We start from the raw sequence: 16115 nt of genomic DNA, 5'->3' as shown, positions 1-16115 counted from the left end.
TTGGATAAGGCTTATTCATTGATAGAGCAATTACAAGGAAGAATCGACCAGGGGTTATGCAATGCATAATCATAAAAAGAATGACATTAAAAATTGTGCATACAAGTATTAAGTAAATTTTGCAAATAATCGCTCTTTGATCCCAAGGGGGAGAGCGAATATGCGATACAATTGTTATCGTGTCTATTCTTGTATTATTTGAGATAAAAAATAAATGGTTTTTGTTGATTGATTGAACAACTCCCTAAATGCTTGTACATTCAACTGATTGTTGGATTGTGGTTTGGATGATTACTCCAAGTGCTTGTGATTGATGGTAAATTCATGGCAGAGGTCTGTGATGACAAATGGCCATGGGGAATAAATGAAGTTTTTCTTGGAAGATAATATTAGGTTGATTGCCTTGATTGTTCTTGATTTTTAATTGGATTAATTAAGAAATGATATTTTATGTGGGTGGATCATCTCCAAGGTCACACCGCATTTCAAGCCTAGAGGGCACTGCTCGATTCACGAGCCGAAGGTCGAGTGGTGAAAAGACCATCCATAGAAATAATGTCTCACTCCTAGATCACTTGGGGTTAATAAAGCTCTAGACACCCCAAGCTAGAAACTATGGTGAGCCCAACATTTGGGGCATTGGAAGATCCTATTCTAGATAAAAGATAAAATTTGTGGTGCCATGCGATTTCGACCAGTTACTTCTACAATGCAGAAGGGGTACTTCTGTTGGACAGAAGGGGATATATAATTCTCCTGTATGGGTAGGAGATAAGGATTAACTTGAAGATAAGTTAAGGAACTTGTTTATTAAAAGGACTACTTGCTCCGTTTTCATTTTTGTGCTGTAAATTATGCGAACGAACCCTGTTCCCTAAAAGGCTTAATTAATGAAGTTGATTTTAAATGTGGCACATAAATGTGGTAGGACATAATTAGAAAACTAAAGCTATCAAGGGAAGCACGTGGGTGGAATCCTCGACAGGTCCGTCCTACGGCACGGTGGTCTTGGAAAACTGGGAGGCTTCTCACAAGTTTTTACCAACATTTGACCTTTAGGTATTGTTAGGTTAGGACCCTGATTCATGTCGTTTTAGGGGACTGAAATGGGACTATGCCCTACGAGCAGAGAGTTTGAGTATAGTGCATCCCTCTTGTTTCCTATTCTCTTTGAACCAAGTGTAGTATGGGTTAGGTTCGGCTTGGGTATCTCTACATAAAGTAGGATGTCCACCAGAACCCGACTCTAGAATGCTGTCAAGAGACCTTGTCTATTAGGAAACCAAATTTCAGGTTGATCCTAGTGGATTCGGTTGTGGATGTTTCATTGCGAGGTGGACTTGGAAAACCCTAGGTGACAAACCCTATGACATTCCATGGGAGTGCTGGGCGGTGTTGCTTAGACTCGTCTCTAGATGGACCACTAAAAACGTGCCTGGCGGTGTTGCTTAGACTCGTCTCTTGATGGACCACTAAAAACGTGCCTGGACAGCTGATAGGCGAGCACATTATAGTTGAAATGAGAGAAAACCTTTGTAATGATATGATGTGATTGATTAATGTATGGTTTGTAGATATATCCTAAACAAAATAACCTAAGTGGTATGGCTTGATTGTTAGGTACCTTTTGCACCCATGAATGGTGACATGCAAGAGAAGAAATTCCTTCTCAAGCAAATTAAGGCACCCGAGTATGATGGAGAGGGAATAGGCGTCACAGTAGAGGCGAAGATATGGATTGAGTCGATGGATTATTATTTCTCTACTTTGAAAACTACTACTACCAATCAAGTAATGATAGTTAGTTGGCCAAGCTTGGTTATGGTAGAAGCAATGGTGCAAAGATTAAGGCATTTTTGAAGCTGTTGTCACTTGGGTTTAGCTTAAATATGTTGTACGTGGATGATACCTTCCACCAACCTACCAGACTTTAATGGATTCTTCAAGCTCAAATAGCTAGAATTAACATTGGAAGCCTACTACTCGAAGCTTGTAACCCTACTAAAATATGTGCCACCTATGGATATTGCGCAGCAAGTATCCAAGTTTTGCCATGGCTTGAACACTCCTTTGAACCACCGTCTTGAAGCAATGCGCCCAGACTTGCAAGATGCATTTATTCAAGCAAAGCCAATTATCTAAGAACTTAATTCAGACAATTGTGACAAACATGATTCCCGAGATTGAGACAAGAGATGCCACACATGCGGTGAGATAGGGCACATCTATAGGAGATGTCCCTACCGTCAATGCTTCCATTGCAATGAGCTAGGACACATGCAACTAGACTACCATGACTTAAGTCCACCTAAGCCCAGAGGACATTGAGCTTCTAAGAAAATGAAGCTACACAAGAGTAGTCTATGGATATATAGAGAAATCAGATGAAGACAAAGACCTAGAGCCTAGTACACCTCTTTAGGATGATTAGAAATCCTAGAAGTTCTATTGACATGTAACCCAACTTGTATCGGAATAAACTTTAGTCTTGTAATCATAGTTAACCTAAGTAATATGAGTTGCAACTATTTTGAGCCTAGAACTTGTAAATGATTAGAGATACTCTGGCCAAGGAATGACAATTATAACTTGCAATGAATTTCTCTTAAGTGTTCTTCTCAACTAATATAGATTGGGTCTTGCCAGAATGTCAAACTTTGGGAGTATTCTTTAATATTACAAGCAAAGACAATTGACCATGGACCTCAGTCTAGATTTAAAAAGAGAAAAATTCAAAAACAAAGTTTTCGTTGATAAAGGACCACTTTAGTCTACTGGAAGGATCCTAGGACAATTTGTTCTAAAGAAGAGAATCCTGCCAAAGTCAACCAAGAATCTTGTGACTCCAAGTGATAAAGCTTCGCTTTGTTTCTTTTGCAAAGAGCTAGGTCATTTCAAAAGGGAATGTCCAAAGCACCCTAAACACCAATGCTCCGAGTGCCACAATATTGGACATATCCACGTCCATTGTCCCAACAAGACTCAAAGAGAACTCAAGCTTACAAGAAATGAAGTTGCACAAGCTTTAGGGATCTAGAGCCTACAGGAAATTATCCAATACTTAGGAAAAACCTAGAAGATATTCATGGGATGTAATTACAATAAACTTTTCTCTTATAATCTAGACTCAGATAAATTAAAAATAATAAGTTGTTATTTTAAAAGATCGCATGATTATGAGTGGTTAGAGTGTCGTAACGAATGCGTGATGGGTCTTACCCCACGTGTTCCAAAATGAAATCCCCAGTTTCTCTCAAGATGAGGATATCTCGATTTCTCTAAGGGGAGGAGGATCTAATATTTCCACACAATTAAAAGTTAGTTGGTTAGTTCAAAAGTTACTTAGTCAATTAATAAGTTAGTAAGATTACTAACTAAAGACTAACTAAAGTAAAAACTAACTAACATTAATAACTAACCATTTTTATTTAATTAAAAATATTTATTTAAAAAATAAAGAGTTGTAATTTGATATTTTTCTCGGATTGATAAGGACTATAGCCACCCTTCACAGAAGTTACAATGTGAACGAGAGTTATGAGTCATATTAATCACTAATATTAATGTGTATAGTATGAATGTTCCAAAAGTATTAGATTTTTGGGCAAAACTAACATATTTTAGATATTTTGGATATTACATATTGTAAATATCCTAAAAAGATATGGAAATTTCTAGAACTAGATGTCATGTAAAAAAAACAAGTGATTTTTGTTGGTTGATTGAACAACTCCCTAAATGCTTGTACATTCAACTGATTGTTGAATTGTGGTTTTGATGATTACTCCAAGTGCTTGTAAGTGATGGTAAATTCAAGGTGGGGGTCTGTGATGACAAATGGCCATGGGGAATAAAGGAATGTTTTCTTGAAAGATGATATTAGGCTAATTGCCTTGATTGTGCTTTATTCTTAATTGGATTAATTAAGGAATGATATTTTGCGCGAGTGGATCATCTCCAAGGTCACACCACATTTCAGCCCGAGAGGGCATTGCTCGATTCATGGGTCGAAGGTCGAGTGGTGAAAAGGCCATCCACGGAAATTGTGTCTCACTCCTAGCTCACTTGGGGTGAGTGGAGCTCTAGACACCCCTTGTCGAGTTTGGGACAAAGTTGGAGACTGCCCTGAGCCAAATGTCTGGAGTGTTGGAAGATCCTATTCTAGATAAAGGATAGAATTTGTGGTGCCATACGATTTGGACTAGTTACTTCTACAAGGCAGAAGGGCTACTTCTATTGGACAAAAGCGGATATATAATTCTCCTATATGGGAAGGAGACAAATATATAATTCTCCTGTATGGGAAGGAGACAAATATTAACTTGAAGATAAGTTAAGGAACTTGTTTGTCAAAAGGACTGCTTGCTCTGTTTTCATGTTTGTGCTGTAAATTACACGAACGAACTCTGTTTCTTAAAAGGCTTAATTAATGAAGCTGATTTTAAATGTTGCACATAAATGTGGTAGGATCTAATTTGAAAACTAAAGCTATCAAGGGAAGCAGGTGGGCGGGATCCTCAACGGGTCCATCCTACGGTAGGGTGTCAAGATTGTGGGAGAGAAGGAAGGAGTCTCACTTGTAGCTTTCTTGCTTGCACAATGGGGGAATACACACATAGGTGGAGGCTAAAAAATAGTTTTCCTCTTCTTTGTTGTGTAAGCTAAAAAGAACTCTCATACATAGAAATAGAAGAACCCTATATATGGGTCTCAAACCAAACTCAACTAACTAAGGTGGCACTCTAACTGAGCCACGAACTAGAGTAGATAAGGATAGCTGTAATCTAGCTATTATTCATGGGCGGTGTACCAACCACATCTGCAACTAACAAGTCGGTGGCATAAATGCACAACGGTCACCCTAGCATATCACGAGTGGAGCTCGATATCTCAACACAGGGTGGTCCCGGAAAACTAGGAGGCTTCTTACAAGGTTTTACCAATATTTGACCTTTAGGTATTGTCAGGTTAGAACCACGATTCATGGCGTTTTAGGGGACCGGAATGGGACTATGCCCTACGGGCAGAGAGTTCGAGTAGCGCATCCCTCTTCTTTCCCATTCTCTTTGAACCAAGTGCGATATGGGTCAGCTTCGGCTTGGGTATCTCTACGTAAAGTAGAATGTCCACCAGAACCTGATGCTAGAATGTTGTCAAGAGACCTTGTCTATTAGGAACCCAAATTTCAGGTCGATCCTAGTGGATTGAGTCGTGGATGTTTCGTTGCTAGGAAGAATTGGAAAACCCAAGGTGACAAACCCCATGACATTCCATGGGAGTGTCGGGTGGCATCGTTTAGACTCGATGGACTGCTAAAAGCGTGCGTGGACAGCCAATATAGGCAAGCACATTACATGGGTTTAAGCAGGAAGAGAAATCCTTGAGGAAGCGGTTAATAAAAGGGCGCAAGTCCCCTACTCTAGAGGTCATGCATTCTTAGGGACCTATTGCATTGACATTGTAAATCTTTAGAAAGTCATACCTACCATGCACCCCCCTATCATAATCCACCCCGTGTTTACGAGGGTAGGGCATGCACGCAGTATCATTCCGTTCTTCCTGTAGTGTGCCACAACAAGCCATCCATGCATCAAAATTGGTGTCCCAAATCCTCCTTTTCCACTTTGGCTATGACTTGTAGCCTTGGATGGTTTTGGGAACTTGATAGACCTTGTCTTGCTAGTAGTCCGTGGGCTCCCGCCTCCATTGGGTGATGATGATGCTCCGCTCCTCATCCCATCAGTTCGCTAGGGTATTGCCCAAACGAATGATTCCTTCTACTACTTCTAGGGGTAAGACTTGATTTAAGGCCCATGGGAAGAGGAAGGAGAACTTGAAGGGTCAAGATTGGAGCTCTTGTTGTTGCCAAATAGTCCGCTCCTATGACTAGTTAATGGGGTAGTGATCCTTGCGTGGTGGCATGGGCTCATCAGGAAGCTATTGTGGTCATGCGCCTACGCCCTCTACTTGCTCCACAAGTTCACGTCTTCCGATCTTCTTGCAGTAATAACATGCTCAGAAACATGGATACCCTCCAACTCTTATGGGGGTAGATTAGATGAGGGTGGACTGGCCTCTCAGATTTGAAGTTCTTCTTCGAATGGTTGCTTGAGGTCAGGCCCTTTCTTAGTGTCTTGTTCCGCAGGGAGTTGGATTGGGGGTGGGTGGGACTGCTCTTGTTCCTCAAATCCAAGTTCCCTGAGCTCATCGGTGGAGAGGATGACTTGTCGCAAGTAGCCACATTGTTGCTCCTTGGTTATGCCCGTGCTGGTTGGAAGTGTGCATCTTGTAGGCCATATATTAAAGCTCTAGTTGTCAGTTCCAGATTCCTCCTCATTCTCTCCAACAAGTCCGCCTTCAACTTGTGTGACATGAAGCACAGTGATAAAAAAGGCTTGCCTCTACGTGTTGGAGCAGGCTTCAATGGCCTCAGCTCTAGACTCTACAAGCACCCTCTCACATTTCGATATTGCCAAGCACTCTCTCAGTTCTTGCACTATTTCAAGGTTGCGTTCCTCCCAATGCTGTGCCTTTTCTTCCATGTCTTCATTACCCCCTATCCATCTCCTGAGACAACATCATTACCACCTGTTGTTGCTTGCTACAGATTTCCATCATCTGGGTCTTCTCCTTATTCCGGTGGTTTAGTTGCTCCTTGGCCATCCTCCTACCTTGATTAGAAAAGAGTACTGTTGGTAGGCTTCTATGATTCATTTTGATAGATCTTTAGTAGTTTGCACACAACTTTCAAGCTCTGCCCAGTGTAGCTTCCTTTTAGTCATGGCCATGGCCATTAGTGCCTCCATCTCCTCTCGGGCATTCTTCAGGTCGTCTTGTAGGCTTCCTATGGCTTTGTCAATGGCCTCGACCCTCATTTCTGACACAGATTCTATTTCTCTGTCTAGTTTTCCTTGCTCTTCCATTGTCGTCCACAGCTAGAATACCAGGGCATCCTTCTGTTCTTAGCATTGTTCTTTTTGTGCCTAGTCTCCTTCTTGTAGACTTCCCTGTAGTTCTGCATGCATAGCTTCCACCTGTGCCATTTTCTTTTGGAGCTTAGCATATTGCTGGATGAGCCACTTGTGGCCATGCTGCTCCACCACCAAGTCTTGGGTTTTATCCTCTAGTCTTTGCCTTAGAAGATCTTCATTTTCTTGAGCCTTCTTTTCTTGGGCAGTGAGTTGCTAATTCAAGCTCTGAAATTCTTTCTGACGCTCAGGTTTGCCATATTATCTCTAGTTGTAGGGCTTCCACCACAACCTCTCTTTCAGCCTCCAGCTCCACAACAACAACCTTCTTCTCTTCCTTGGCCCTCTCTAGTTGGGCCAGGAGTTCTACCACATAGGCGTCATAGTCCGCGGTTGGGGGCATCATTGGCAGTGCTGTGGTGGATGCTTCCACCTTTTGCCACTTTGGGTACTGCTTGGACTCGGCATCCACCCCGCAAACAACCTTTTGGCTCCTATCCCTGGTTCCATCTCTCGTACTTTTGTGACTAGGAAATGCATCATAGAAATGAGCTAAATGGTGTCCATGGTAGACGATGGCTCCTGTGTGGTGGAGGTGGTGGTGGCGTTTTGAGGTGAGAGTCAAAGGGAGGGGGTGCAATGGGGCCTTGCCCTTTCCCATGATGACTAGGGATACTTCAGCGCTACCGCTTGGTTTGCCTTCATGTCATGGACTCAAGGTGGCCATTCCTCTAGAACCGTAGGTCTCCTCTACAAACCTATGCATGGCCTCCGCCATGTCTTTATCTTCCTTTCTTTTTAGCTCTTCTGCCTCTCTCTCAGATCTTCTCTTTCTCTCATCTTCGGCCCTCTTGGACTCTTTTTGGGGCTTCCTCAACTTGTCCCATTCTTCCCTTTTCATTGTTTCTTTTGTCTCCTTCTTCAGCTTTGATGGGGTTCCCTTCGTCTATGCCTTTGGCTCTCCTTGGTCGAACTGCATCTCTTGCTCTTCCTTATCACTTATAGTCATTTCGCTTGACTGCACTTGTTCATGGTGAGGTAGTCGGTCAGGGGTTTCCCCTACTCCCTCTCCACCTTCCTCTATGTCCTTCAAGGCCTCTTGGATGATGACCATTAGGATCTCATCGAACCTGATGGTGGATGCTTTGGAGGACTTATTTCGAACTGATCTTGCTGTGGAGGTCGAGGATTCTCCTCCTGCAACCATTCTACCAATGGTCAAAGATTTTGCTGAGCTTTCAATAGTTTTGCACATGAAGGCATTCCAACCTATTTCATCTGGGGATCCTACTCCGATGCTCTCCAACAACGGCACCTTGATTTTGTTCATAAGGGCATTGTACCTTTGACTAGAGAAGAGAGTATGGACCATCTTTGCCTGCATCTTGATCTTAGGATTTGAAATATCTGTTAAACTTACCCCATCCACTATGTGTATGGAAACCTTGTTCATCCCTAACATGCTGTACATGTCCCTTTTTGGATGTTGCTTGGTCCTGCTAGTTAAGCCTAGGGCCTTCTCCATGACCTCATGGCGGCTCAATTCCACCTCTACTTGGTGGGCCTCTTCCCCTTTCCTAATTGTCACCATGTCACATGTCCTTTCAAAATTGAAGCTCCTCGAATTCTTGAATGTGAATGGGTTGTAGCCCCTTGTTTTTACCGTCAAGCCATACTTAGCTTCCTCTTCCTCTGTGAATGGAAGCTTACTGCCTTTATCTTGCCCTGCCATTTTAGGTTCCTGTCACATATCATGGTTCACCATCAGTATTCCTAAGACATTTTCTTGCTAGAAAATAAATAGGAATTGATCATGCTTTTATGGCAAGAAGAACATGCTTTAAGCAACAAAAAGAATTTCCCCTTGAGTAGTACTATTCATTTCCAAGATCTTATGACACTTTTCCTTGATTTCACCTTTCTTCATGTTTACCCCCTCCCCCCTTGGGAATGTGAAGAGTCCTCCTAGGATTGGACATAGGAGAGGCAAGACATTTGAGCACCATAGGGTGCTATTTACTTGGGTATTAGCCAATTATAGAAATCAGGGTTGTATTCCAATTGGGCATGACCATCAAGATTACGAGGCTAACGCATACTTGGGTAATGTAAGTCATGACATCGGTTAGAAAGTCACCCGAGTTGATGCTACTAGTCACATGTAGCTCTTCTTCCGTATGGATACAATCAATGTAAGGATGGGCCAAGACCTGGTCATCTAGGTGTTTGGAGCAAGTGGTGGCCAAGACCCTAAATGAGGTTGGTGCGACGTAAGTCAGGTCATATTGAGTTGTCTTGATGGTGCTTCACTACTCAGCATTAGTCATTATTTGGCAACCCTACTTCTCCCATTGGAGATGTAGGTTACCCCATTTAGGATTGAGGAGGTAGAGTCAACGAGGTGAGTAAGTTCCTCAATCTCAATGGAGCAAGTGGTGGCCAAGACCCTAAACGAGATTGGTGCGCGGGTCATATTGAGTTGTCTTGATGGTGCTTCACTACTCAGCATTAGTCATTATTTGGCAACCCTACTTCTCCCATTGGAGATGTAGGTTACCCCATTTAGGACTGAGGAGGTAGAGTCAACGAGGTGAGTAAGTTTCTCAATCTCAATGGTTGATGTAGGCCTTTGGGGCTTGTGCAAGGAGGTTATTAATCATCTGATGAATGCGTGCTCTTTTGAGATTTCACCATTATCAATCAACTCCTTTGAGACTTTGGGGGATGTTACGGTTATAAACTCATATTCTTCCCAAGTGCAGGATAAGGAACAAACCTCAGAGGCAAGGGCTTCATCAAGCAAGCCGAGGTCAAGTCTTTCATAGCTCCTAGCAAACTTGGTAAAGGTGTTATCCAAGAGCTTGATGCAAGTCACCAAGTCATCTTCTATATTCTCAGAAAGCTCCTTGGCGACCGATAGAAATGAGTGTCACTCGTAGGAAGGCCTAAGACATGTTGGTGGTTGGGGTGGAATTGAGCTAGATAGTAACAGTTTGAGGGGTGGTGGACTAGGCAGCAGTGCTGGATCTAAGGATAACTCCGTAGTCTGATTTGCATGTCCAGCACTACTTTGGGTACTGAGGGTTGCTCCAGTGGCATGGATGCAGGTGCATTACTTCCCTCTTGTGCAACCACTCGAGTGCCAAGTTCTTTGGACTTAGATGATTTCAGGATATTGAGCTACTATTTTGGTCGATATATTGGTTGGGTTTTTTTTACCACAACCGTCATGGGTCCTGTGGGCTTTGTAGCTTGGTTTTCTAGGTGTTCCTTACCTTAGTAGGACTGGGGCTTCCTGGAGATGGGGTGGTAGTTGATGGTCATGGTTGGGCTATGCTTTTAGGAACTCTTGACTTGGGTACCCATATCAATGTGTTTCCTTGGTGGTATCCTTGGGCTCGCAACAAATCTTTGGAAATCATTACGGCTTGATTGTGCATCTATGCTAATAGCATTGGATCGGTCGCTTAGGTTTCAAATGATAATTGTTGGCCCTATGGGGCCATGTTTGCTTGTTGATGCATAGGCCATTTTTGGTGCCTTGGGACCCATTTAATTGTGGGCTTTGCAGCCTTGGGAATGGCCTTAGTTGGCGGTGGTTTTGTGGTCTAGGTGGGTTGTGATAACTCACGATCCCTCTCCTTAGTCTTGTTCCTAGGTGGCTCTATTAGTGGAATAGTAGGCTTTGGTGGAGCCTTGCTGCCCTTGCTAGAAGCTGTCATGATTCGAATGTTGCCAATAGAAAGGTGAATCTGCTGTAGAGATCATAGTCCATGTTGTAGTGTGCTTGCTTCTTGAAAGTGCATCCTAATAGCGTTTCCTGACCTGATCCTTCATATTTAGCAATACATAGAAGATGACTGGTAGGCTCTCAGACTCGATAGAGACTGCAATCTTGCACTTCCCTAGGAGTGCATATGACTGGCCCCCAAATGGGCTGAGTTTACCATTGGTGGGTTGTAACTATGGGCTGACCAATGAGGGTCCAACGAGCATAGCTCAAGACATTGAAGTCAGCTCCCTCGTCAATTAAGACATCAAAAGCATGCGTGTGTCGAGCGGTGGCCATGATGCATAGGTATGCTGGTGCTACTACCTCTTCATCCTCGTCCTCTAGTTCAGTGATGGTGGCTACATGGACATTGACAGGGGCTTCTAGCATAGGGGGCTCATGTAGTGGGTGTGTGGGAGGATGATACTTCTTTATGTGACTGTCATTAAAGAAGCCTATGCCCTCACCTTCAGTGTCGGGTTCTATGGTATCTACCTCCTCCTTGATCTCCCCACTACTGGAGTCGCAACCCTCATACTCATCATTAGAATTGGCTTCTCCTGTTTACTCTTGATCCCCCGGTGGACTCTCATCTCTAGCATGTCCTTCATCGGTAACTAAGGCCCAATCGTACATAAAGTTTAGGTTATGCACCTTAGTCCATCTCCACTTAGGAGCATTCAAAAGGTCTTTGAGGGGCTTCAAATTAGCAGCAGGTTTGCTAGTCAACTTGCTCACCAGATATTTGAGGGTCTCGTGCAATTCTAGCTTGTTGCTAGGAACATGGGAAGGGATAGTGGATGCTTGAGCTCCTGGCCATCGTACAGAGGACCGCTACTACGGGCTCCCTCCTTGAGACACTTGTGGTTTTTGCAACCTATTTGTGCATCTCCTCCTTGTCTGAGAATGGGAGATGGATGATTGCTAGTACATGCATCCAATCTTGCTCATTGTAAGGGCAAGGAATGTATTTGGTCAAGGGTCTGTGAGACTTCCTTATTGGTGTGTCACCCCTAAGCATGGCAGAGACAGCATCCAAGTCAATGGGGGTTGTCTTCCATGTGTCCATCTCAACCTTTACTACTTCCATTTGGTTCCCTAGGAACATTAGACCATTTCCCCAGTCTTCAATGACTCAAGCGATCCTCATCCAAGGTCGTCCTAATAGAATATCGTAGTCCACTCCCTTCATGACAATGAAGTTCACATAGAACTAGACACCCGCGATCTTCAACTGGCCAATTTTTTAAGACTCTAAATGGTCTTACTTTCATTCTATTAGCTAGAGTGATGTTGAACCTAGTGGTTTTGATGGGTGGGTTTCCCCAAGCCTAGAGCACAGTATGGCTCAACACACTCACTCCCATCCTGGTATCTACGATTCCTTTTCGTGTGGAATCTCCTAGGGCTAGGATAGGCAAAATTACATGCGTCTTAGTGCCTTCCTAGAAGGAATTAACGTGTACTGACTTTGGCACTGAGTGCAGTGTCAAGCTAGGTATTTGCGTGACTGCATCATGATCCTACAAGTCATGCAAATACCCAGCTTGACACTGCACTCAGTGCCAAAATCACTACATGTTAATTCCTTCTAGGAAAGCACTGCAAATCCAACATGAGATTGGACCTTGGGTTGGCCCTTTGAATTCTCTTTCCCTACCTCTACTTAATGCCACCATCGGTACTAGTCGATAGTCCATCAGGATTGGATTTCCCTCTTTGTTGTACAAGATGTAAGGGTTTACATAGGCTTCATCTTCGTTAGGCTCCTTCACATAATGGATTGGAGCATCACTCGGTGGATGGGTCGTGTAGGGTCCTAGTGGCCTAGGTAACCCATCCATCCTAGGGATGATGGGTTTTGCATCGTGTGGTGTTAGGAGTGCCAATTGGGCTCCTCTTTTAAAGAAATTTGGTAGCCTATTCCTCCCCAGGTACGATGGGGTATACTATTAGACATAGGGGGATCTCCTAGGCAATCTACAGTGCATGGTATCATGGCCAAATCTTCCTCAGTTCGTGCAAGGCCTAGATCTAGGATCCTGGCACTCGGTTGGGAGGTGGATACCGTCGCAATGCATGCATTGGATGTGCAGTTGCACTGGTCTCCTCACCAATTCCTGTAGTCGTGCTAGCTCCATCCTCACCTCGACTAGCTCCTAGCCTTGATCTACACTTTTTCCCCTATTTTTCATGCTAGGGGTTGATCCCTCGCTAGAGGTTGTGGTCCTCTTTGAGGTCCTCTGACTAGAGTTGTCATGGTTCAAACTTCAAGAGCTTCTCTCTCTCAGCTGGTCATCCACCCTAATTGCTTTGTCAGAGACCCTAACTAACACATCTCGCTACAAGCTAGAGTTACTCGCTAAAGCCTTGTATAACTCCTCACTGCAGATTCTGTTTATGAACATGGTGGAGACTGCTCTTTCATAGGGATTCTCTTGAAGAGGCTGTGCACATGAGTGATGTAGTCTCTTATGTCCTCCTTGTCCTTTTGACTAATTTTCATCAGTCAAACTATGAGTTTGTCAAAGTACCCCGCTTCCAAGAATCTCTTAATGAAGAGATCTTTTAGTAGGGCAAAGTTCACTCACTCTACCATGTCTAAGCTAGTATATCACATCCTACCTTTATCACCTAAGTAGATCCCAAATGCCTCGGAGCGTTATGCAAGGTCAGTGAGACCATTGGCCTCCCAAACTTGCTCAAACTGCTCTACAAAGCTGTATGGGTTGCTATTAGGCTGATACTTGTCTAGCTACTTAGCTACTACAAGGATTTTTGATTGGCTCTTCGCCCCTTGAGTAATTCCTAGCCTTGAGAGTAGAGAGGTTGCTAGTGGTGGTGCACTTTGTTTGGCAGTCGTGTTGTCCATGAGCTGCTTGGTCACAAGCTCGTGGTCACAAGCTCGCTTAGCACGAGGTCTGCCTCTAGCACTCTCTCTCTCTCCTTTTTTGGTATCGCCTTGCTTTTACCAGCTAAGGCTAGCATGCATCGAACTTTGTGCACATCTACGTCATGCTGTAGCTTCCTAGCTCTCTGCTTGAGGTTGTAGATCACTATGCCCTACAACACTTTCCTTACTACTTTCCTTTCTTTCTCTAGGCTTGCCACTACCTCCTCTACTAGTCTACCATGGATTATTCTTCTGGTCTTAGCAGGTCATATTCATTGGTCATGTCTTGGACCACGATTGGGAATTCACCCACTTCTAGCTAATCATCTTCATGATCTATGTTTGCTCCTGACATCATTCCTGCTTCCTACTCCACAAGGTTGTCAATCAATCCGAGCAGCTTTGGTAGTGCTTTGCCCTCAATCTTGCAGTCCCCCTTCCGTCTTCATGGGTCATATTAATGGGGCTTTGAGGTACCCAACTATGTTTTGGGGTATCCTCCTACTGGTGGGTTACTTTGAGTTATTATGTCTAAGTGTGTTCCTTGTTATTGAAAATAGTTCTCAACTTATGTACACTCAGTGCTGGGTGCTCTATTGTGCACGGTGCAAATTTATCCTTTCCATCCTTCTGGTGCACATATGTAAAAGAAATCACTGTGGGGTTGTAGTGGGAGCTCACGCTCAACTACCAAGACCCACAGACCGCTTATTGCTTCAAGCATTTCAAGCGAGCTCTAATGGCCATATCTCACCTAGCCGACGTGCCATCGATCCTATGAGTGTAGTGAGCTTACCTTGATGCCAATATGAGTTTCCTCCTCTCTCGCATACCCCGGTAGCTCCTCGATCCTAGATGCGAGCTCAAGCATCCTCAAGCCTCCTCCATCTCCAAGCTCTATCCTCCATAGCTGCGCGTGCGAGAAAAGAGAAGAGAAGAGAAGAAGAGAAGAGGATATGGTGAAGAGCTTCACGCTCTTGATCCCTCACTCTCACGCACTCACTCCCTCACACTCTCACACTCCCTCTCTCAAGAGCACACACAAGTAAGAAGATGAGGAGAAGAGAAGAAGAAGAGAGCTCTTGTTAGCCACACACCAAAGAATGAGCTTCCATTCACTTTTTGAACTTTATATATACAAACCCTAAAAACCCCATGGACGTCCATCCCTTTTTACATGACCGGCCATTGTGGCAAGGTCTCTTTTTCTAATTCCCTCTTCTTGCTTCATGCCTCTAGCCTACACCCATCTAATATTTTACAATTGGAACAGGAGGGAGCCTGGCAATCTTTTACAAGAGTTTTCCAAGTTTTTTGAGGTGCCTTTCATTTAAAATTGCGCTTTTTGCCCCAGCTTAGCTTTGGAGGTCATCTGCGTGTCTTTGCTCTTTTTCCATGTTATTTTCTACTTTTTCCTTCCTTTTTCCGCCATCTCGACTTGGGGTTAACATTACCCCCTCCTAGACGGGTGCCAGTCCCATGGTACTTCTGTGTTGTTGTAGGTTGGCAAGCAATTGGCCAAGTGGTGTAAAGGTGAGGGCCACTTGGAGACTCATGTGCTTGTGGAAGCTATGAAATGATTTTTGTCAGAGAAGCCAAATGGGTATTGTGTGGTTGACAAGGGCCTTCAAAGTTGGTGGTTTGTTACTTTTTGTGATGCCTGAAAGGAGAAGATGCGGTGCTGTTTCTAAGGGGAGTGCTTACCTCATTGTGTTAGTGCATTATGCTCGTGCTACTGGAATGGGGAGGTGGGTCTAACCACAGGCAAGCCTGGATGATGTTCCACACTTGAGGACCCCATTTGTGCCAAGGGAGGTGCGGTGCAAGTGGCTTAGGGTGACAGGTCTAACCATATGCAAGTGTTACCTCCCTAGGTATGTCCTGCCCTTGATGTGCCCTAAGCATGAAGTGGGGGACCAAAAGGGCTAGGGGGTTAGGAGTGGAGTCGACCGACCGAAGCCACTAGGCACGCCTAACTTGAGAACCCCTAGGTGCAGTGATCGTGCTTTATGTGGTGGTAAGTGCTTCTGCAAGTGGGCTATGTTGTCCAGTCATTGGAGAGCGTTTTTCGTGCTTTTCCTTTCATCCTGTTCTTTTCGTCGCTTTTACTTTTTTTTTTGAAGTTACAATAGTGGAATGACAGCTAGGGCCTAATTCTCTTCATCTGAATGAGGAGGGGAAGGGGGTCGGATAGATTTTCTCAAAAATTGGTAGCTTTGCATGTATCCTTTCAGATTCATGCGGATGTGGAGAGAGGTGGTGGAGAGAAAAGGGTGATTGCACCTAGTAAATTGGCTGTCATTCATGTCTTCTAGGAGGGCTAGGAAAAAAGAGGGGAGGAGACTAGCCCTCATCATGAGACTAGCCAAGGCACATCTGTCAATGGCATTAGGGTCGAAGAAGAGGGGAGGCAGGACGTGCTCTTGTGGAGTCGGGTCCTGCTTAAGTAATAGCTTAAGTAATCTAAGGTAGTTACATGTAG

This window comes from Lygodium microphyllum, chromosome 25 (assembly GCF_053477565.2).
Source record: "Lygodium microphyllum isolate KBCC chromosome 25, Lygodium_microphyllum_v1.1.10, whole genome shotgun sequence".
Taxonomy (NCBI): domain Eukaryota; kingdom Viridiplantae; phylum Streptophyta; class Polypodiopsida; order Schizaeales; family Lygodiaceae; genus Lygodium; species Lygodium microphyllum.
Note: the sequence above shows the minus strand (reverse complement) of the source record.